At 48.0% G+C, this 15,993-nt stretch overlaps 52 non-coding genes across 52 annotated transcripts; 42 read left to right on the forward strand and 10 right to left on the reverse strand.

Annotated features, from left to right (window-relative positions):
- The first annotated feature begins 156 nt into the window (after window positions 1–156).
- On the forward strand, window positions 157–229 carry Trnam-cau (transfer RNA methionine (anticodon CAU)). Its single transcript has one exon. It is a non-coding gene; the product is annotated as a tRNA-Met (tRNA).
- A 64-nt stretch (window positions 230–293) lies between these two features.
- On the reverse strand, window positions 294–366 carry Trnav-cac (transfer RNA valine (anticodon CAC)). The gene has a single exon. It is a non-coding gene; the product is annotated as a tRNA-Val (tRNA).
- Window positions 367–570: 204 nt separating this feature from the next.
- Trnaq-cug (transfer RNA glutamine (anticodon CUG)) lies at window positions 571–642 on the forward strand. The gene has a single exon. It is a non-coding gene; the product is annotated as a tRNA-Gln (tRNA).
- Window positions 643–773: 131 nt separating this feature from the next.
- Trnam-cau (transfer RNA methionine (anticodon CAU)) lies at window positions 774–846 on the forward strand. Its single transcript has one exon. It is a non-coding gene; the product is annotated as a tRNA-Met (tRNA).
- Window positions 847–1,074: 228 nt separating this feature from the next.
- Trnav-aac (transfer RNA valine (anticodon AAC)) lies at window positions 1,075–1,147 on the forward strand. The gene has a single exon. It is a non-coding gene; the product is annotated as a tRNA-Val (tRNA).
- A 1,059-nt stretch (window positions 1,148–2,206) lies between these two features.
- Trnaq-cug (transfer RNA glutamine (anticodon CUG)) lies at window positions 2,207–2,278 on the forward strand. Its single transcript has one exon. It is a non-coding gene; the product is annotated as a tRNA-Gln (tRNA).
- A 1,048-nt stretch (window positions 2,279–3,326) lies between these two features.
- Trnav-aac (transfer RNA valine (anticodon AAC)) lies at window positions 3,327–3,399 on the forward strand. The gene has a single exon. It is a non-coding gene; the product is annotated as a tRNA-Val (tRNA).
- Window positions 3,400–3,439: 40 nt separating this feature from the next.
- Trnaq-cug (transfer RNA glutamine (anticodon CUG)) lies at window positions 3,440–3,511 on the forward strand. The gene has a single exon. It is a non-coding gene; the product is annotated as a tRNA-Gln (tRNA).
- Window positions 3,512–3,943: 432 nt separating this feature from the next.
- On the forward strand, window positions 3,944–4,016 carry Trnav-uac (transfer RNA valine (anticodon UAC)). Its single transcript has one exon. It is a non-coding gene; the product is annotated as a tRNA-Val (tRNA).
- A 243-nt stretch (window positions 4,017–4,259) lies between these two features.
- On the forward strand, window positions 4,260–4,332 carry Trnam-cau (transfer RNA methionine (anticodon CAU)). The gene has a single exon. It is a non-coding gene; the product is annotated as a tRNA-Met (tRNA).
- A 64-nt stretch (window positions 4,333–4,396) lies between these two features.
- Window positions 4,397–4,469, reverse strand: Trnav-cac (transfer RNA valine (anticodon CAC)). Its single transcript has one exon. It is a non-coding gene; the product is annotated as a tRNA-Val (tRNA).
- A 91-nt stretch (window positions 4,470–4,560) lies between these two features.
- Window positions 4,561–4,633, forward strand: Trnav-aac (transfer RNA valine (anticodon AAC)). The gene has a single exon. It is a non-coding gene; the product is annotated as a tRNA-Val (tRNA).
- A 243-nt stretch (window positions 4,634–4,876) lies between these two features.
- On the forward strand, window positions 4,877–4,949 carry Trnam-cau (transfer RNA methionine (anticodon CAU)). The gene has a single exon. It is a non-coding gene; the product is annotated as a tRNA-Met (tRNA).
- A 341-nt stretch (window positions 4,950–5,290) lies between these two features.
- Window positions 5,291–5,362, forward strand: Trnaq-cug (transfer RNA glutamine (anticodon CUG)). Its single transcript has one exon. It is a non-coding gene; the product is annotated as a tRNA-Gln (tRNA).
- Window positions 5,363–5,630: 268 nt separating this feature from the next.
- Trnav-cac (transfer RNA valine (anticodon CAC)) lies at window positions 5,631–5,703 on the reverse strand. Its single transcript has one exon. It is a non-coding gene; the product is annotated as a tRNA-Val (tRNA).
- Window positions 5,704–5,794: 91 nt separating this feature from the next.
- On the forward strand, window positions 5,795–5,867 carry Trnav-aac (transfer RNA valine (anticodon AAC)). The gene has a single exon. It is a non-coding gene; the product is annotated as a tRNA-Val (tRNA).
- Window positions 5,868–5,907: 40 nt separating this feature from the next.
- Window positions 5,908–5,979, forward strand: Trnaq-cug (transfer RNA glutamine (anticodon CUG)). Its single transcript has one exon. It is a non-coding gene; the product is annotated as a tRNA-Gln (tRNA).
- Window positions 5,980–6,525: 546 nt separating this feature from the next.
- Window positions 6,526–6,597, forward strand: Trnaq-cug (transfer RNA glutamine (anticodon CUG)). The gene has a single exon. It is a non-coding gene; the product is annotated as a tRNA-Gln (tRNA).
- A 432-nt stretch (window positions 6,598–7,029) lies between these two features.
- Trnav-aac (transfer RNA valine (anticodon AAC)) lies at window positions 7,030–7,102 on the forward strand. Its single transcript has one exon. It is a non-coding gene; the product is annotated as a tRNA-Val (tRNA).
- Window positions 7,103–7,142: 40 nt separating this feature from the next.
- Trnar-ccg (transfer RNA arginine (anticodon CCG)) lies at window positions 7,143–7,214 on the forward strand. The gene has a single exon. It is a non-coding gene; the product is annotated as a tRNA-Arg (tRNA).
- A 131-nt stretch (window positions 7,215–7,345) lies between these two features.
- On the forward strand, window positions 7,346–7,418 carry Trnam-cau (transfer RNA methionine (anticodon CAU)). The gene has a single exon. It is a non-coding gene; the product is annotated as a tRNA-Met (tRNA).
- A 228-nt stretch (window positions 7,419–7,646) lies between these two features.
- Trnav-aac (transfer RNA valine (anticodon AAC)) lies at window positions 7,647–7,719 on the forward strand. Its single transcript has one exon. It is a non-coding gene; the product is annotated as a tRNA-Val (tRNA).
- Window positions 7,720–7,962: 243 nt separating this feature from the next.
- Trnam-cau (transfer RNA methionine (anticodon CAU)) lies at window positions 7,963–8,035 on the forward strand. Its single transcript has one exon. It is a non-coding gene; the product is annotated as a tRNA-Met (tRNA).
- Window positions 8,036–8,263: 228 nt separating this feature from the next.
- Window positions 8,264–8,336, forward strand: Trnav-uac (transfer RNA valine (anticodon UAC)). The gene has a single exon. It is a non-coding gene; the product is annotated as a tRNA-Val (tRNA).
- Window positions 8,337–8,376: 40 nt separating this feature from the next.
- On the forward strand, window positions 8,377–8,448 carry Trnaq-cug (transfer RNA glutamine (anticodon CUG)). The gene has a single exon. It is a non-coding gene; the product is annotated as a tRNA-Gln (tRNA).
- A 432-nt stretch (window positions 8,449–8,880) lies between these two features.
- On the forward strand, window positions 8,881–8,953 carry Trnav-aac (transfer RNA valine (anticodon AAC)). The gene has a single exon. It is a non-coding gene; the product is annotated as a tRNA-Val (tRNA).
- A 243-nt stretch (window positions 8,954–9,196) lies between these two features.
- On the forward strand, window positions 9,197–9,269 carry Trnam-cau (transfer RNA methionine (anticodon CAU)). The gene has a single exon. It is a non-coding gene; the product is annotated as a tRNA-Met (tRNA).
- Window positions 9,270–9,497: 228 nt separating this feature from the next.
- Trnav-uac (transfer RNA valine (anticodon UAC)) lies at window positions 9,498–9,570 on the forward strand. Its single transcript has one exon. It is a non-coding gene; the product is annotated as a tRNA-Val (tRNA).
- A 40-nt stretch (window positions 9,571–9,610) lies between these two features.
- On the forward strand, window positions 9,611–9,682 carry Trnaq-cug (transfer RNA glutamine (anticodon CUG)). Its single transcript has one exon. It is a non-coding gene; the product is annotated as a tRNA-Gln (tRNA).
- A 268-nt stretch (window positions 9,683–9,950) lies between these two features.
- On the reverse strand, window positions 9,951–10,023 carry Trnav-cac (transfer RNA valine (anticodon CAC)). The gene has a single exon. It is a non-coding gene; the product is annotated as a tRNA-Val (tRNA).
- A 91-nt stretch (window positions 10,024–10,114) lies between these two features.
- On the forward strand, window positions 10,115–10,187 carry Trnav-aac (transfer RNA valine (anticodon AAC)). Its single transcript has one exon. It is a non-coding gene; the product is annotated as a tRNA-Val (tRNA).
- Window positions 10,188–10,227: 40 nt separating this feature from the next.
- On the forward strand, window positions 10,228–10,299 carry Trnaq-cug (transfer RNA glutamine (anticodon CUG)). The gene has a single exon. It is a non-coding gene; the product is annotated as a tRNA-Gln (tRNA).
- A 546-nt stretch (window positions 10,300–10,845) lies between these two features.
- Trnaq-cug (transfer RNA glutamine (anticodon CUG)) lies at window positions 10,846–10,917 on the forward strand. The gene has a single exon. It is a non-coding gene; the product is annotated as a tRNA-Gln (tRNA).
- Window positions 10,918–11,048: 131 nt separating this feature from the next.
- Trnam-cau (transfer RNA methionine (anticodon CAU)) lies at window positions 11,049–11,121 on the forward strand. Its single transcript has one exon. It is a non-coding gene; the product is annotated as a tRNA-Met (tRNA).
- Window positions 11,122–11,185: 64 nt separating this feature from the next.
- Trnav-cac (transfer RNA valine (anticodon CAC)) lies at window positions 11,186–11,258 on the reverse strand. Its single transcript has one exon. It is a non-coding gene; the product is annotated as a tRNA-Val (tRNA).
- A 91-nt stretch (window positions 11,259–11,349) lies between these two features.
- On the forward strand, window positions 11,350–11,422 carry Trnav-aac (transfer RNA valine (anticodon AAC)). The gene has a single exon. It is a non-coding gene; the product is annotated as a tRNA-Val (tRNA).
- A 243-nt stretch (window positions 11,423–11,665) lies between these two features.
- On the forward strand, window positions 11,666–11,738 carry Trnam-cau (transfer RNA methionine (anticodon CAU)). The gene has a single exon. It is a non-coding gene; the product is annotated as a tRNA-Met (tRNA).
- Window positions 11,739–11,966: 228 nt separating this feature from the next.
- Window positions 11,967–12,039, forward strand: Trnav-aac (transfer RNA valine (anticodon AAC)). The gene has a single exon. It is a non-coding gene; the product is annotated as a tRNA-Val (tRNA).
- A 40-nt stretch (window positions 12,040–12,079) lies between these two features.
- Trnaq-cug (transfer RNA glutamine (anticodon CUG)) lies at window positions 12,080–12,151 on the forward strand. The gene has a single exon. It is a non-coding gene; the product is annotated as a tRNA-Gln (tRNA).
- A 131-nt stretch (window positions 12,152–12,282) lies between these two features.
- On the forward strand, window positions 12,283–12,355 carry Trnam-cau (transfer RNA methionine (anticodon CAU)). Its single transcript has one exon. It is a non-coding gene; the product is annotated as a tRNA-Met (tRNA).
- A 228-nt stretch (window positions 12,356–12,583) lies between these two features.
- On the forward strand, window positions 12,584–12,656 carry Trnav-aac (transfer RNA valine (anticodon AAC)). Its single transcript has one exon. It is a non-coding gene; the product is annotated as a tRNA-Val (tRNA).
- A 243-nt stretch (window positions 12,657–12,899) lies between these two features.
- Window positions 12,900–12,972, forward strand: Trnam-cau (transfer RNA methionine (anticodon CAU)). Its single transcript has one exon. It is a non-coding gene; the product is annotated as a tRNA-Met (tRNA).
- Window positions 12,973–13,036: 64 nt separating this feature from the next.
- Trnav-cac (transfer RNA valine (anticodon CAC)) lies at window positions 13,037–13,109 on the reverse strand. The gene has a single exon. It is a non-coding gene; the product is annotated as a tRNA-Val (tRNA).
- A 91-nt stretch (window positions 13,110–13,200) lies between these two features.
- On the forward strand, window positions 13,201–13,273 carry Trnav-aac (transfer RNA valine (anticodon AAC)). The gene has a single exon. It is a non-coding gene; the product is annotated as a tRNA-Val (tRNA).
- Window positions 13,274–13,516: 243 nt separating this feature from the next.
- On the forward strand, window positions 13,517–13,589 carry Trnam-cau (transfer RNA methionine (anticodon CAU)). Its single transcript has one exon. It is a non-coding gene; the product is annotated as a tRNA-Met (tRNA).
- A 64-nt stretch (window positions 13,590–13,653) lies between these two features.
- On the reverse strand, window positions 13,654–13,726 carry Trnav-cac (transfer RNA valine (anticodon CAC)). Its single transcript has one exon. It is a non-coding gene; the product is annotated as a tRNA-Val (tRNA).
- Window positions 13,727–14,133: 407 nt separating this feature from the next.
- On the forward strand, window positions 14,134–14,206 carry Trnam-cau (transfer RNA methionine (anticodon CAU)). Its single transcript has one exon. It is a non-coding gene; the product is annotated as a tRNA-Met (tRNA).
- A 64-nt stretch (window positions 14,207–14,270) lies between these two features.
- Trnav-cac (transfer RNA valine (anticodon CAC)) lies at window positions 14,271–14,343 on the reverse strand. Its single transcript has one exon. It is a non-coding gene; the product is annotated as a tRNA-Val (tRNA).
- Window positions 14,344–14,433: 90 nt separating this feature from the next.
- Trnav-uac (transfer RNA valine (anticodon UAC)) lies at window positions 14,434–14,506 on the forward strand. Its single transcript has one exon. It is a non-coding gene; the product is annotated as a tRNA-Val (tRNA).
- Window positions 14,507–14,886: 380 nt separating this feature from the next.
- Trnav-cac (transfer RNA valine (anticodon CAC)) lies at window positions 14,887–14,959 on the reverse strand. The gene has a single exon. It is a non-coding gene; the product is annotated as a tRNA-Val (tRNA).
- Window positions 14,960–15,050: 91 nt separating this feature from the next.
- Window positions 15,051–15,123, forward strand: Trnav-aac (transfer RNA valine (anticodon AAC)). The gene has a single exon. It is a non-coding gene; the product is annotated as a tRNA-Val (tRNA).
- A 380-nt stretch (window positions 15,124–15,503) lies between these two features.
- Window positions 15,504–15,576, reverse strand: Trnav-cac (transfer RNA valine (anticodon CAC)). Its single transcript has one exon. It is a non-coding gene; the product is annotated as a tRNA-Val (tRNA).
- Between the last annotated feature and the right edge of the window lie 417 nt (window positions 15,577–15,993).

A 15,993-nucleotide genomic window follows, 5' to 3' on the forward strand; every position in this document is an offset into this window, starting at 1 on the left:
CCAAGTTCAAGTCTCGGTGGAACCTGTGCCGTTAGTTGTGCCTCGGAAGCACCTATTGGGCGTTTGGAAGCAACGGCACTTGAAATATTTTAGTCATTTGCAAGAAGACATTGTAATAACAACGTTCTTCTGAAATGCATCGGATTAGCGCACAGTGCCTTGTTAGCGCAGTAGGCAGCGCGTCAGTCTCATAATCTGAAGGTCGTGAGTTCGATCCTCACACAGGGCAAGGCTTTTAAAAGCCGCAGTGAATCAAATGTTTGACGCTTATTACAAAACTAGCAACTCAACAATGATTCCGCCCGGGCTCGAACCGGGGACCTTGCGCGTGTGAAGCGCACGTGATAACCGCTACACTACGGAATCCAATGAATTTTGGAACCTATGACGAAGGAAAGCAATACAAGGCTAAAATAGCTAGAGAAAAAAGCAAAAACATGTCGCTTGTTAGTTGCCAGATTCCGTAGTGTAGTGGTTATCACGTGCGGTTAACACGCGCAAGATCCCCGGTTCGAGCCCGGGCGGAATCCTTGATGTTTCCGCGAAGCGAACCTCGGAAGAGCCTCTGTAGGTTCCATAGTGTAATGGTTAGCACTCAGGACTCTGAATCCTGCGATCCGAGTTCAAGTCTCGGTGGAACCTGTGCCGTTAGTTGTGCCTCGGAAGCACCTATTGGGCGTTTGGAAGCAACGGCACTTGAAATATTTTAGTCATTTGCAAGAAGACATTGTAATAACAACGTCCTTCTGAAATGCATCGGATTAGCGCACAGTGCCTTGTTAGCGCAGTAGGCAGCGCGTCAGTCTCATAATCTGAAGGTCGTGAGTTCGATCCTCACACAGGGCAAGGCTTTTAAAAGCCGCAGTGAATCAAATGTTTGACGCCTATTACAAAACTAGCAACTCAACAATGATTCCGCCCGCGCTCGAACCGGGAACATCGCGCGTGTGAAGCGCACGTGATAACCGCTACACTACGCAATCCAATGAATTTTGGAACCTATGACGAAGGAAAGCAATACAAGGCTAAAATAGCTAGAGAAAAAAGCAAAAACATGTCGCTTGTTAGTTGCCAGATTCCGTAGTGTAGTGGTTATCACGTGCGCTTAACACGCGCAAGGTCCCCGGTTCGAGCCCGGGCGGAATCATTGATGTTTCCGCGAAGCGAACCTCGGAAGAGCCTCTGTAGGTTCCATGGTGTAATGGTTAGCACTCAGGACTCTGAATCCTGCGATCCGAGTTCAAGTCTTGGTGGAACCTGTGCCGTTTGTTGTGCCTCGGAAGCACCTATTGGGCGTTTGGAAGCAACGGCACTTCAAATATTTTAGTCATTTGCAAGAAGACATTGTAATAACAACGTTCTTCTGAAATGCATCGGATTAGGGCACAGCGCCTTGTTAGCGCAGTAGGCAGCGCGTCAGTCTCATAATCTGAAGGTCGTGAGTTCGATCCTTACACAGGGCAAGGCTTTTAAAAGCCGCAGTGAATCAAATGTTTGACGCCTATTTCAAAACTAGCAACTCAACAATGATTCCGCCCGGGCTCGAACCGGTGACCTTGCGCGTGTGAAGCGCACGTGATAACCGCTACACTACGGAATCCAATGAATTTTGGAACCGATGACGAAGGAAAGCAATACAAGGCTAAAATAGCTAAAGAAAAAAGCAAAAACATGTCGCTTGGAAACCGCCTTGGGGCGTTTGGAAGCAACGGCACTTGAAATATTTTAGTCATTTGCAAGAAGACATTGTAATAACAACGTTCTTCTGAAATGCATCGGATTAGGGCACAGCGCCTTGTTAGCGCAGTAGGCAGCGCGTCAGTCTCATAATCTGAAGGTCGTGAGTTCGATCCTTACACAGGGCAAGGCTTTTAAAAGCCGCAGTGAATCAAATGTTTGACGCCTATTACAAAACTAGCAACTCAACAATGATTCCGCCCGAGCTCGAACCGGGGACCTTGCGCTTGTGAAGCGCACATGATAACCGCTACACTACGCAATCCAATGAATTTTGGAACCTATGACGAAGGAAAGCAATACACGGATAAAATAGCTAGAGAAAAAAGCAAAAACATGTCGCTTGTTAGTTTTCAGATTTCGTAGTGTAGTGGTTATCACGTGCGCTTAACACGCACAAGGTCCCCTGTTCGAGCCCGGGCGGAATCATTGATGTTTCCGCGAAGCGAACCTCGGAAGAGCCTCTGTAGGTTCCATGGTGTAATGGTTAGCACTCAGGACTCTGAATCCTGCGATCCGAGTTCAAGTCTCGGTGGAACCTGTGCCGTTATTTGTGCTTTGGAAGCACCTATGGGGCGTTTGGAAGCAACGGCACTTCAAATATTTTAGTCATTTGCAAGAAGACATTGTAATAACAACGTTCTCCTGAAATGCATCGGATTAGGGCACAGTGCCTTGTTAGCGCAGTAGGCAGCGCGTCAATCTCATAATCTGAAGGTCGTGAGTTCGATCCTCACACAGGGCAAGGCTTTTAAAAGCCGCAGTGAATCAAATGTTTGACGCCTATTACAAAACTAGCAACTCAACAATGATTCCGCCCGGGCTCGAACCGGGGACCTTGGGCGTGTGAAGCGCACGTGATAACCGCTACACTACGGAATCCAAGAATTTTGGAACCGATGACGAAGGAAAGCAATACAAGGCTAAAATAGCTAGAGAAAAAAGCAAAAACATGTCGCTTGTTAGTTGCCAGACTCCGTAGTGTAGTGGTTATCACGTGCGCTTAACACGCGCAAGGTCCCCGTTTCGAGCCCGGGAGGAATCATTGATGTTTCCGCGAAGCGAACCTCGGAAGAGCCTCTGTAGGTTCCATAGTGTAATGTTTAGCACTCAGGACTCTGAATCTTGCGATCCTAGTTCAAGTCTCGGTGGAACCTGTGCCGATAGTTGTGCCTCGGAAGCACCTATTGGGCGTTTGGAAGCAACGGCACTTCAAATATTTTAGTCATTTGCAAGAAGACATTGTAATAACAACGTTCTTCTGAAATGCATCGGATTAGGGCACAGTGCCTTGTTAGCGCAGTAGGCAGCGCGTCAGTCTCATAGTCTGAAGGTCGTGAGTGCGATCCTCACACAGGGCAAGGCTTTTAAAAGCCGCAGTGAATCAAATGTTTGACGCCTATTACAAAACTAGCAACTCAACAATGATTCCGCCCGAGCTCGAACCGGGGACCTTGCGCGTGTGAAGCGCACGTGATAACCGCTACACTACGCAATCCAATGAATTTTGGAACCTATGACGAAGGAAAGCAATACAAGGATAAAATAGCTAGAGAAAAAACCAAAAACATGTCGCTTGTTAGTTTTCAGATTTCGTAGTGTAGTGGTTATCACGTGCGCTTAACACGCGCAAGGTCCCCTGTTCGAGCCCGGGCGGAATCATTGATGTTTCCGCGAAGCGAACCTCGGAAGAGCCTCTGTAGGTTCCATGGTGTAATGGTTAGCACTCAGGACTCTGAATCCTGCGATCCGAGTTCAAGTCTCGGTGGAACCTGTGCCGTTATTTGTGCTTTGGAAGCACCTATGGGGCGTTTGGAAGCAACGGCACTTCAAATATTTTAGTCATTTGCAAGAAGACATTGTAATAACAACGTTCTCCTGAAATGCATCGGATTAGTGCACAGTGCCTTGTTAGCGCAGTAGGCAGCGCGTCAATCTCATAATCTGAAGGTCGTGAGTTCGATCCTCACACAGGGCAAGGCTTTTAAAAGCCGCAGTGAATCAAATGTTTGACGCCTATTACAAAACTAGCAACTCAACAATGATTCCGCCCGGGCTCGAACCGGGGACCCTGGGCGTGTGAAGCGCACGTGATAACCGCTACACTACGGTATCCAAGAAATTTTGGAACCGATGACGAAGGAAAGCAATACAAGGCTAAAATAGCTAGAGAAAAAAGCAAAAACATGTCGCTTGTTAGTTGCCAGATTCCGTAGTGTAGTGGTTATCACGTGCGCTTTACACGCGCAAGGTCCCCGGTTCGAGCCCGGGCGGAATCATTGACGTTTCCGCGAAGCGAACCTCGGAAGAGCCTCTGTAGGTTCCATGGTGTAATGGTTAGAACACAGAACTCTGAATCCTGCGATCCGAGTTCAAGTGTCGGTGGAACCTGTGCCGTTATTTGTGCTTTGGAAGCACCTATGGGGCGTTTGGAAGCAACGGCACTTCAAATATTTTAGTCATTTGCCAGAAGACATTGTAATAACAACGTTCTTCTGAAATGCATCGGATTAGGGCTCAGTGCCTTGTTAGCGCAGTAGGCAGCGCGTCAGTCTCATAATCTGAAGGTCGTGAGTTCGATCCTCACACAGGGCAAGGCTTTTAAAAGCCGCAGTGAATCAAATGTTTGACGCCTATTACGAAACTAGCAACTCAACAATGATTCCGCCCGGGCTCGAACCGGGGACCTTGCGCGTGTGAAGCGCACGTGATTACCGCTACACTACGGAATCCAATGATTTTTGGAACCTATGACGAAGGAAAGCAATACAAGGCTAAAATAGCTAGAGAAAAAAGCAAAAACATGTCGCTTGTTAGTTGCCAGATTCCGTAGTGTAGTGGTTATCACGTGCGCTTAACACGCGCAAGGTCCCCGGTTCGAGCCCGGGCGGAATCATTGATGTTTCCGCGAAGCGAACCTCGGAGGAGCCTCTGTAGGTTCCATCGTGTAATGGTTAGCACTCAGGACTCTGAATCCTGCGATCCGAGTTCAAGTCTCGGTGGAACCTGTGCCGTTAGTTGTGCCTCGGAAGCACCTATTGGGCGTTTGGAAGCAACGGCGCTTCAAATATTTTAGTCATTTGCAAGAAGACATTGTAATAACAACGTTCTTCTGAAATGCATCGGATTAGGCCACAGTGCCTTGTTAGCGCAGTAGGCAGCGCGTCAGTCTCATAATCTGAAGGTCGTGAGTTCGATCCTCACACAGGGCAAGGCTTTTAAAAGCTGCAGTGAATCAAATGTTTGACGCCTATTACAAAACTAGCAACTCAACAATGATTCCGCCCGGGCTCCAACCGGGGACCTTGCGCGTGTGAAGCGCACGTTATAACCGCTACACTACGGAATCCAATGAATTTTGGAACCGATGACGAAGGAAAGCAATACAAGGCTAAAATAGCTAAAGAAAAAAGCAAAAACATGTCGCTTGTTAGTTGCCAGATTCCGTAGTGTCGTGGTTATCACGTGCACTTTACACGCGCAAGGTCCCCGGTTCGAGCCCGGGCGGATTCATTGATGTTTCCGCGAAGCGAACCTCGGAAGAGCCTCTGTAGGTTCCATGGTGTAATGGTTAGCACTCAGGACTCTGAATCTTGCGATCCGAGTTCAAGTCTCGGTGGAACCTGTGCCGTTATTTGTGCCTCTGAAGCACCTATTGGGCGTTTGGAAGCAACGGCACTTCAAATATTTCAGTCATTTGCAAGAAGACATTGTAATAACAACGTTCTTCTGAAATGCATCGGATTAGGGCACAGTGCCTTGTTAGCGCAGTAGGCAGCGCGTCAGTCTCATAATATGAAGGTCGTGAGTTAGATTCTCACACAGGGCAAGGTTTTTAAAAGCCGCAGTGAATCAAATGTTTGACGCCTATTACAAAACTAGCAACTCAACAATGATTCCGCCCGGGCTCGAACCGGGGACTTTGCGCGTGTGAAGCGCACGTGATAACCGCTACACTACGGAATCAAATGAATTTTGGAACCGATGACAAAGGAAAGCAATGCAAGGCTAAAATAGCTAGAGAAAAAAGCAAAAACATGTCGCTTGTTAGTTGCCAGATTCCGTAGTGTAGTGGTTATCACGTTCGCTTAACACGCGCAATGACCCCGGTTCGAGCCCGGGCAGAATCATTGATGTTTCCGCGAAGCGAACCTCGGAAGAGCCTCTGTAGGTTCCATGGTGTAATGGTTAGCACTCAGGACTCTGAATCCTGCGATCCGAGTTCAAGTCTCGGTGGAACCTGTGCCGTTATTTGTGCCTCGGAAGCACCTATTGGACGTTTGGAAGCAACGGCACTTCAAATATTTTAGTCATTTGCAAGAAGACATTGTAATAACAACGTTCTTCTGAAATGCATCGGATTAGGGCACAGTGCCTTGTTAGCGCAGTAGGCAGCGCGTCAGTCTCATAGTCTGAAGGTCGTGAGTGCAATCCTCACACAGGGCAAGGCTTTTAAAAGCCGCAGTGAATCAAATGTTTGACGCCTAATACAAAACTAGCAACTCAACAATGATTCCGCCCGAGCTCGAACCGTGGGACCTTGTGCGTGTGAAGCGCACGTGATAACCGCTACACTACGCAATCCAATGAATTTTGGAACCTATGACGAAGGAAAGAAATACAAGGCTAAAATAGCTAGAGAAAAAAGCAAAAACATGTCGCTTGTTAGTTTCCAGATTTCGTAGTGTAGTGGTTATCACGTGCGCTTAACACGCGCAAGGTCCCCTGTTCGAGCCCGGGCAGAATCATTGATGTTTCCGCGAAGCGAACCTCGGAAGAGCCTCTGTAGGTTCCATGGTGTAATGGTTAGCACTCAGGACTCTGAATCCTGCGATCCGAGTTCAAGTCTCGGTGGAACCTGTGCCGTTATTTGTGCTTTGGAAGCACCTATGGGGCGTTTGGAAGCAACGGCACTTCAAATATTTTAGTCATTTGCCAGAAGACATTGTAATAACAACGTTCTTCTGAAATGCATCGGATTAGGCCACAGTGCCTTGTTAGCGCAGTAGGCAGCGCGTCAGTCTCATAATCTGAAGGTCGTGAGTTCGATCCTCATACAGGGCAAGGCTTTTAAAAGCCGCAGTGAATCAAATGTTTGACGCCTATTACAAAACTAGCAACTCAACAATGATTCCGCCCGGGCTCCAACCGGGGACCTTGCGCGTGTGAAGCGCACGTTATAACCGCTGCACTACGGAATCCAATGAATTTTGGAACCTATGACGAAGGAAAGCAATACAAGGCTAAAATAGCTAGAGAGAAAAGCAAAAACATGTCGCTTGTTAGTTGCCAGATTCCGTAGTGTAGTGGTTATCACGTGCGCTTAACACGCGCAAGGTCCCCGGTTCGAGCCCGGGCGGAATCATTGATGTTTCCGCGAAGCGAACCTCGGAAGAGCCTCTGTAGGTTCCATGGTGCAATGGTTAGCACTCAGGACTCCGAATCCTGCGATCCGAGTTCAAGTCTCGGTGGATCCTGTGTCGTCAGTTGTGCCTCGGAAGCACCTATTGGGCGTTTGGAAGCAACGGCACTTCAAATATTTTAGTCATTTGCAAGAAGACATTGTAATAACAACCTTCTTCTGAAATGCATCGGATTAGGGCACAGTGCCTTGTTAGCGCAGTAGGCAGCGCGTCAGTCTCATAATCTGAAGGTCGTGAGTTCGATCCTCACACAGGGCAAGACTTTTAAAAGCCGCAGTGAATCAAATGTTTGACGCCTATTACAAAACTAGCAACTCAACAATGATTCCGCCCGGGCTCGAACCGGGGACCTTGGGCGTGTGAAGCGCACGTGATAACCGCTACACTACGGAATCCAATAAATTTTGGAACCGATAACGAAGGAAAGCAATACAAGGCTAAAATAGCTAGAGAAAAAAGCAAAAACATGTCGCTTGTTAGTTGCCAGACTCCGTAGTGTAGTGGTTATCACGTGCGCTTAACACGCGCAAGGTCCCCGGTTCGAGCCCGGGCGGAATCATTGATGTTTCCGCGAAGCAAACCTCGGAAGAGCCTCTGTAGGTTCCATAGTGTAATGGTTAGCACTCAGGACTCTGAATCTTGCGATCCTAGTTCAAGTCTCGGTGGAACCTGTGCCGATAGTTGTGCCTCGGAAGCACCTATTGGGCGTTTGGAAACAACGGCACTTGAAATATTTTAGTCATTTGCAAGAAGACATTGTAATAACAACGTTCTTCTGAAATGCATCGTATTAGGGCACAGTGCCTTGTTAGCGCAGTAGGCAGCGCGTCAGTCTCATAATCTGAAGGTCGTGAGTTCGATCCTCACACAGGGCAAGGCTTTTAAAAGCCGCAGTGAATCAAATGTTTGACGCCTATTACAAAACTAGCAACTCAACAATGATTCCGCCGGGGTTCGAACCGGGGACCTTGCGCGTGTGAAGCGCACGTGATGACCGCTACACTACGGAATCCAATGAATTTTGGAACCTATGACGAAGGAAATCAATACAAGGCTAAAATAGCTAGAGAAAAAAGCAAAAACATGTCGCTTGTTAGTTGCCAGATTCCGTAGTGTAGTGGTTATCACGTGCGCTTTACACGCGCAAGGTCCCCGGTTCGAGCCCGGGCGGAATCATTGATGTTTCCGCGAAGCGAACCTCGGAAGAGCCTCTGTAGGTTCCATGGTGTAATGGTTAGCACTCAGGACTCTGAATCCTGCGATCCGAGTTCAAGTCTCGGTGGAACCTGTGCCGTTATTTTTGCCTCGGAAGCACCTATTGGGCGTTTGGAAGCAACGGCACTTCAAATATTTTAGTCATTTGCAAGAAGACATTGTAATAACAACGTTCTTCTGAAATGCATCGGATTAGGGCACAGTGCCTTGTTAGCGCAGTAGGCAGCGCGTCAGTCTCATAATCTGAAGGTCGTGATTTCGATCCTCACACAGGGCAAGGTTTTTAAAAGCCGCAGTGAATCAAATGTTTGACGCCTATTACAAAACTAGCAACTAAACAATGATTCCGCCCGAGCTCGAATCGGGGACCTTGCGCGTGTGAAGCGCACGTGATAACCGCTACACTAAGGAATCCAATAAATTTTGGAACCTATGACGAAGGAAAGCAATACAAGGCTAAAATAGCTAGAGAAAAAAGCAAAAACATGTCGCTTGTTAGTTGCCAGATTCCGTAGTGTAGTGGTTATCACGTGCGCTTAACACGCGCAAGGTCCCCGGTTCGAGCCCGGGCGGAATCATTGATGTTTCCGCGAAGCGAACCTCGGAGGAGCCTCTGTAGGTTCCATCGTGTAATGGTTAGCACTCAGGACTCTGAATCCTGCGATCCGAGTTCAAGTCTCGGTGGAACCTGTGCCGTTAGTTGTGCCTCGGAAGCACCTATTGGGCGTTTGGAAGCAACGGCACTTCAAATATTTTAGTCATTTGCAAGAAGACATTGTAATAACAACGTTCTTCTGAAATGCATCGGATTAGGCCACAGTGCCTTGTTAGCGCAGTAGGCAGCGCGTCAGTCTCATAATCTGAAGGTCGTGAGTTCGATCCTCACACAGGGCAAGGCTTTTAAAAGCCGCAGTGAATCAAATGTTTGACGCCTATTACAAAACTAGCAACTCAACAATGATTCCGCCCGGGCTCCAACCGGGGACCTTGCGCGTGTGAAGCGCACGTTATAACCGCTACACTACGGAATCCAATGAATTTTGGAACCGATGACGAAGGAAAGCAATACAAGGCTAAAATAGCTAAAGAAAAAAGCAAAAACATGTCGCTTGTTAGTTGCCAGATTCCGTAGTGTAGTGGTTATCACGTGCGCTTTACATGCGCAAGGTCCCCGGTTCGAGCCCGGGCGGATTCATTGATGTTTCCGCGAAGCGAACCTCGGAAGAGCCTCTGTAGGTTCCATGGTGTAATGGTTAGCACTCAGGACTCTGAATCTTGCGATCCGAGTTCAAGTCTCGGTGGAACCTGTGCCGTTATTTGTGCCTCTGAAGCACCTATTGGGCGTTTGGAAGCAACGGCACTTCAAATATTTCAGTCATTTGCAAGAAGACATTGTAATAACAACGTTCTTCTGAAATGCATCGGACTAGGGCACAGTGCCTTGTTAGCGCAGTAGGCAGCGCGTCAGTGTCATAATATGAAGGTCGTGAGTTCGATTCTCACACAGGGCAAGGCTTTTAAAAGCCGCAGTGAATCAAATGTTTGACGCCTATTACAAAACTAGCAACTCAACAATGATTCCGCCCGGGCTCGAACCGGGGACCTTGCGCGTGTGAAGCGCACGTGATAACCGCTACACTACGGAATCAAATGAATTTTGGAACCGATGACAAAGGAAAGCAATGCAAGGCTAAAATAGCTAGAGAAAAAAGCAAAAACATGTCGCTTGTTAGTTGCCAGATTCCGTAGTGTAGTGGTTATCACGTTCGCTTAACACGCGCAATGTCCCCGGTTCGAGCCCGGGCGGAATCATTGATGTTTCCGCGAAGCGAACCTCGGAAGAACCTCTGTAGGTTCCATGGTGTAATGGTTAGCACTCAGGACTCTGAATCCTGCGATCCGAGTTCAAGTCTCGGTGGAACCTGTGCCGTTATTTGTGCCTCGGAAGCACCTATTGGGCGTTTGGAAGCAACGGCACTTCAAATATTTTAGTCATTTGCAAGAAGACATTGTAATAACAACGTTCTTCTGAAATGCATCGGATTAGGGCACAGTGCCTTGTTAGCGCAGTAGGCAGCGCGTCAGTCTCATAGTCTGAACGTCGTGAGTGCGATCCTCACACAGGGCAAGGCTTTTAAAAGCCGCAGTGAATCAAATGTTTGACGCCTATTACAAAACTAGCAACTCAACAATGATTCCGCCCGAGCTCGAACCGTGGGACCTTGCGCGTGTGAAGCGCACGTGATAACCGCTACACTACGCAATCCAATGAATTTTGGAACCTATGACGAAGGAAAGCAATACAAGGCTAAAATAGCTAGAGAAAAAAGCAAAAACATGTCGCTTGTTAGTTTCCAGATTTCGTAGTGTAGTGGTTATCACGTGCGCTTAACACGCGCAAGGTCCCCTGTTCGAGCCCGGGCAGAATCATTGATGTTTCCGCGAAGCGAACCTCGGAAGAGCCTCTGTAGGTTCCATGGTGTAATGGTTAGCACTCAGGACTCTGAATCCTGCGATCCGAGTTCAAGTCTCGGTGGAACCTGTGCCGTTATTTGTGCTTCGGAAGCACCTATGGGGCGTTTGGAAGCAACGGCACTTTAAATATTTTAGTCATTTGCCAGAAGACATTGTAATAACAACGTTCTTCTGAAATGCATCGGATTAGGGCTCAGTGCCTTGTTAGCGCAGTAGGCAGCGCGTCAGTCTCATAATCTGAAGGTCGTGAGTTCGATCCTCACACAGGGCAAGGCTTTTAAAAGCCGCAGTGAATCAAATGTTTGACGCCTATTACGAAACTAGCAACTCAACAATGATTCCGCCCGGGCTCGAACCGGGGACCTTGCGCGTGTGAAGCGCACGTGATTACCGCTACACTACGGAATCCAATGATTTTTGGAACCTATGACGAAGGAAAGCAATACAAGGCTAAAATAGCTAGAGAAAAAAGCAAAAACATGTCGCTTGTTAGTTGCCAGATTCCGTAGTGTAGTGGTTATCACGTGCGCTTAACACGCGCAAGGTCCCCGGTTCGAGCCCGGGCGGAATCATTGATGTTTCCGCGAAGCGAACCTCGGAGGAGCCTCTGTAGGTTCCATCGTGTAATGGTTAGCACTCAAGACTCTGAATCCTGCGATCCGAGTTCAAGTCTCGGTGGAACCTGTGCCGTTAGTTGTGGCTCGGAAGCACCTATTGGGCGTTTGGAAGCAACGGCACTTCAAATATTTTAGTCATTTGCAAGAAGACATTGTAATAACAACGTTCTTCTGAAATGCATCGGATTAGGCCACAGTGCCTTGTTAGCGCAGTAGGCAGCGCGTCAGTCTCATAATCTGAAGGTCGTGAGTTCGATCCTCACACAGGGCAAGGCTTTTAAAAGCCGCAGTGAATCAAATGTTTGACGCCTATTACAAAACTAGCAACTCAACAATGATTCCGCCCGGGCTCCAACCTGGGACCTTGCGCGTGTGAAGCGCACGTTATAACCGCTACACTACGGAATCCAATGAATTTTGGAACCTATGACGAAGGAAAGCAATACAAGGCTAAAATAGCTAGAGAGAAAAGCAAAAACATGTCGCTTGTTAGTTGCCAGATTCCGTAGTGTAGTGGTTATCACGTGCGCTTAACACGCGCAAGGTCCCCGGTTCGAGCCCGGGCGGAATCATTGATGTTTCCGCGAAGCGAACCTCGGAAGAGCCTCTGTAGGTTCCATGGTGCAATGGTTAGCACTCAGGACTCTGAATCCTGCGATCCGAGTTCAAGTCTCGGTGGATCCTGTGCCGTTAGTTGTGCCTCGGAAGCACCTATTGGGCGTTTGGAAGCAACGGCACTTCAAATATTTTAGTCATTTGCAAGAAGACATTGTAATAACAACCTTCTTCTGAAATGCATCGGATTAGGGCACAGTGCCTTGTTAGCGCAGTAGGCAGCGCGTCAGTCTCATAATCTGAAGGTCGTGAGTTCGATCCTCACACAGGGCAAGACTTTTAAAAGCCGCAGTGAATCAAATGTTTGACGCCTATTACAAAACTAGCAACTCAACAATGATTCCGCCCGGGCTCGAACCGGGGACCTTGGGCGTGTGAAGCGCACGTGATAACCGCTACACTACGGAATCCAATAAATTTTGGAACCGATAACGAAGGAAAGCAATACAAGGCTAAAATAGCTAGAGAAAAAAGCAAAAACATGTCGCTTGTTAGTTGCCAGACTCCGTAGTGTAGTGGTTATCACGTGCGCTTAACACGCGCAAGGTCCCCGGTTCGAGCCCGGGCGGAATCATTGATGTTTCCGCGAAGCAAACCTCGGAAGAGCCTCTGTAGGTTCCATAGTGTAATGGTTAGCACTCAGGACTCTGAATCTTGCGATCCTAGTTCAAGTCTCGGTGGAACCTGTGCCGATAGTTGTGCCTCGGAAGCACCTATTGGGCGTTTGGAAACAACGGCACTTGAAATATTTTAGTCATTTGCAAGAAGACATTGTAATAACAACGTTCTTCTGAAATGCATCGTATTAGGGCACAGTGCCTTGTTAGCGCAGTAGGCAGCGCGTCAGTCTCATAATCTGAAGGTCGTGAGTTCGATCCTCACACAGGGCAAGGCTTTTAAAAGCCGCAGTGAATCAAATGTTTGACGCCTATTACAAAACTAGCAACTCAACAATGATTCCGCCCGGGTTCGAACCGGGGACCTTGCGCGTGTGAAGCGCACGTGATAACCGCTACACTACGGAATCCAATGAATTTTGGAACCTATGACGAAGGAAAGCAATACAAGGCTAAAATAGCTAGAGAAAAAAGCAAAAACATGTCGCTTGTTAGTTGCCAGATTCCGTAGTGTAGTGGTTATCACGTGCGCTTAACACGCGCAAGATCCCCGGTTCGAGCCCGGGGGGATTCATTGATGTTCCCGCGAAGCGAACCTCGGAAGAGCCTCTGTAGGTTCCATGGTTTAATGGTTAGCACTCAGGACTCTGAATCCTGCGATCCGAGTTCAAGTCTCGGTGGAACCTGTGCTGTTAGTTGTGCCTCGGAAGCACCTATTGGGCGTTTGGAAGCAACGGCACTTCAAATATTTTAGTCATTTGCAAGAAGACATTGTAATAACAACGTTCTTTTGAAATGCATCGGATTAGGGCACAGTGCCTTGTTAGCGCAGTAGGCAGCGCGTCAGTCTCATAATCTGAAGGGCGTGAGTTCGATCCTCACACAGGGCAAGCCTTTTAAAAGCCGCAGTGAATCAAATGTTTGACGCCTATTACAAAACTAGCAACTCAACAATGTTTCCGCCCGGGCTCGAACCGGGGACCTTGCGCGTGTGAAGCGCACGTGATAACCGCTACACTACGGAATCCAATGAATTTTGGAACCTATGACGAAGGAAAGCAATACAAGGCTAAAATAGCTAGAGAAAAAAGCAAAAACATGTCGCTTGTTAGTTGCCAGACTCCGTAGTATAGTGGTTATCACGTGCGCTTAACACGCGCAAGGTCCCCGCTTCGAGCCCGGGCGGAATCATTGATGTTTCCGCGAAGCAAACTTCGGAAGAGCCTCTGTAGGTTCCATGGTTTAATGGTTAGCACTCAGGACTCTGAATCCTGCGATCCGAGTTCAAGTCTCGGTGGAACCTGTGCCGTTAGTTGTGCCTCGGAAGCACCTATTGGGCGTTTGGAAGCAACGGCACTTCAAATATTTTAGTCATTTGCAAGAAGACATTGTAATAACAACGTTCTTCTGAAATGCATCGGATTAGGGCACAGTGCCTTGTTAGCGCAGTAGGCAGCGCGTCAGTCTCATAATCTGAAGGTCGTGAGTTCGATCCTCACACAGGGCAAGGCTTTTAAAAGCCGCAGTGAATCAAATGTTTGACGCCTATTACAAAACTAGCAACTCAACAATGATTCCGCCCGGGCTCGAACCGGGGACCTTGCGCCTGTGAAGCGCACGTGATAACCGCTACACTACGGAATCCAATGAATTTTGGAACCTATGACGAAGGAAAGCAATACAAGGCTAAAATAGCTAGAGAAAAAGCAAAAACATGTCGCTTGTTAGTTGCCAGATTCCGTAGTGTAGTCGTTATCACGTGCGCTTTACACGCGCAAGGTCCCCGGTTCGAGCCCGGGCGGAATCATTGACGTTTCAGCGAAGCGAACCTCGGAAGAGCCTCTGTAGGTTCCATGGTGTAATGGTTAGAACTCAGGACTCTAAATCCTGCGATCCGAGTTCAAGTCTCGGTGGAACCTGTGCCGTTATTTGTGCCTCGGAAGCACCTATTGGGCGTTTGGAAGCAACAGCACTTCAAATATTTTAGTCATTTGCAAGAAGACATTGTAATAACAACGTTCTTCTGAAATGCATCGGATTAGGGCACAGTGCCTTGTTAGCGCAGTAGGCAGCGCGTCAGTCTCATGATCTGAAGGCCGTGAGTTCGATCCTCACACAGGGCAAGGCTTTTAAAAGCCGCAGTGAATCAAATGTTTGACGCCTATTACAAAACTAGCAACTCAACAATGATTCCGCCCGGGCTCGAACCAGGGACCTTGCGCGTGTGAAGCGCACGTGATAACCGCTACACTACGGAATCCAATGAATTTTGGAACCTATGACGAAGGAAAGCAATACAAGGCTAAAATAGCTAGAGAAAAAAGCAAAAACATGTCGCTTGTTAGTTGCCAGATTCCGTAGTGTAGTGGTTATCACGTGCGCTTAACACGCGCAAGGTTCCCGGTTCGAGCCCGGGCGGAATCATTGATGTTTCCGCGAAGCGAACCTCGGAAGAGCCTCTGTAGGTTCCATGGTCTAATGGTTAGCACTCATGACGTTGAATCCTGCGATCTGAGTTCAAGTCTCGGTGGAACTTGTGCCGTTAGTTGTGCCTCGGAAGCACCTATTGGGCGTTTGGAAGCAACGGCACTTCAAATATTTTAGTCATTTGCAAGAAGACATTGTAATAACAACGTTCTTCTGAAATGCATCGGATTAGGGCACAGTGCCTTGTTAGCGCAGTAGGCAGAGCGTCAGTCTCATAATCTGAAGGTCGTGAGTTCGATCCTCACACAGGGCAAGGCTTTTAAAAGCCGCAGTGAATCAAATGTTTGACGCCTATTACAAAACTAGCAACTCAACAATGATTTCGCCCGGGCTCGAACCGGGGACCTTGCGCGTGTGAAGCGCACGTGATAACCGCTACACTACGGAATCCAATGAATTTTGGAACCTATGACGAAGGAAAGCAATACAAGGCTAAAATAGCTAGAGAAAAAAGCAAAAAAACATTACACGCGCAAGGTCCCCGGTTCGAGCCCGGGCGGAATCATTGACGTTTCCGCGAAGCGAACCTCGGAAGAGCCTCTGTAGGTTCCATGGTGTAATGGTTAGAACTCAGGACTCTAAATCCTGCGATCCGAGTTCAAGTCTCGGTGGAACCTGTGCCGTTATTTGTGCCTCGGAAGCACCTATTGGGCGTTTGGAAGCAACAGCACTTCAAATATTTTAGTCATTCGCAAGAAGACATTGTAATAACAACGTTCTTCTGAAATGCATCGGATTAGGGCACAGTGCCTTGTTAGCGCAGTAGGCAGCGCGTCAGTCTCATGATCTGAAGGCCGTGAGTTCGAT

Source organism: Hydractinia symbiolongicarpus, chromosome 7 (genome assembly GCF_029227915.1).
Source record: "Hydractinia symbiolongicarpus strain clone_291-10 chromosome 7, HSymV2.1, whole genome shotgun sequence".
Taxonomy (NCBI): Eukaryota; Metazoa; Cnidaria; class Hydrozoa; order Anthoathecata; family Hydractiniidae; genus Hydractinia; species Hydractinia symbiolongicarpus.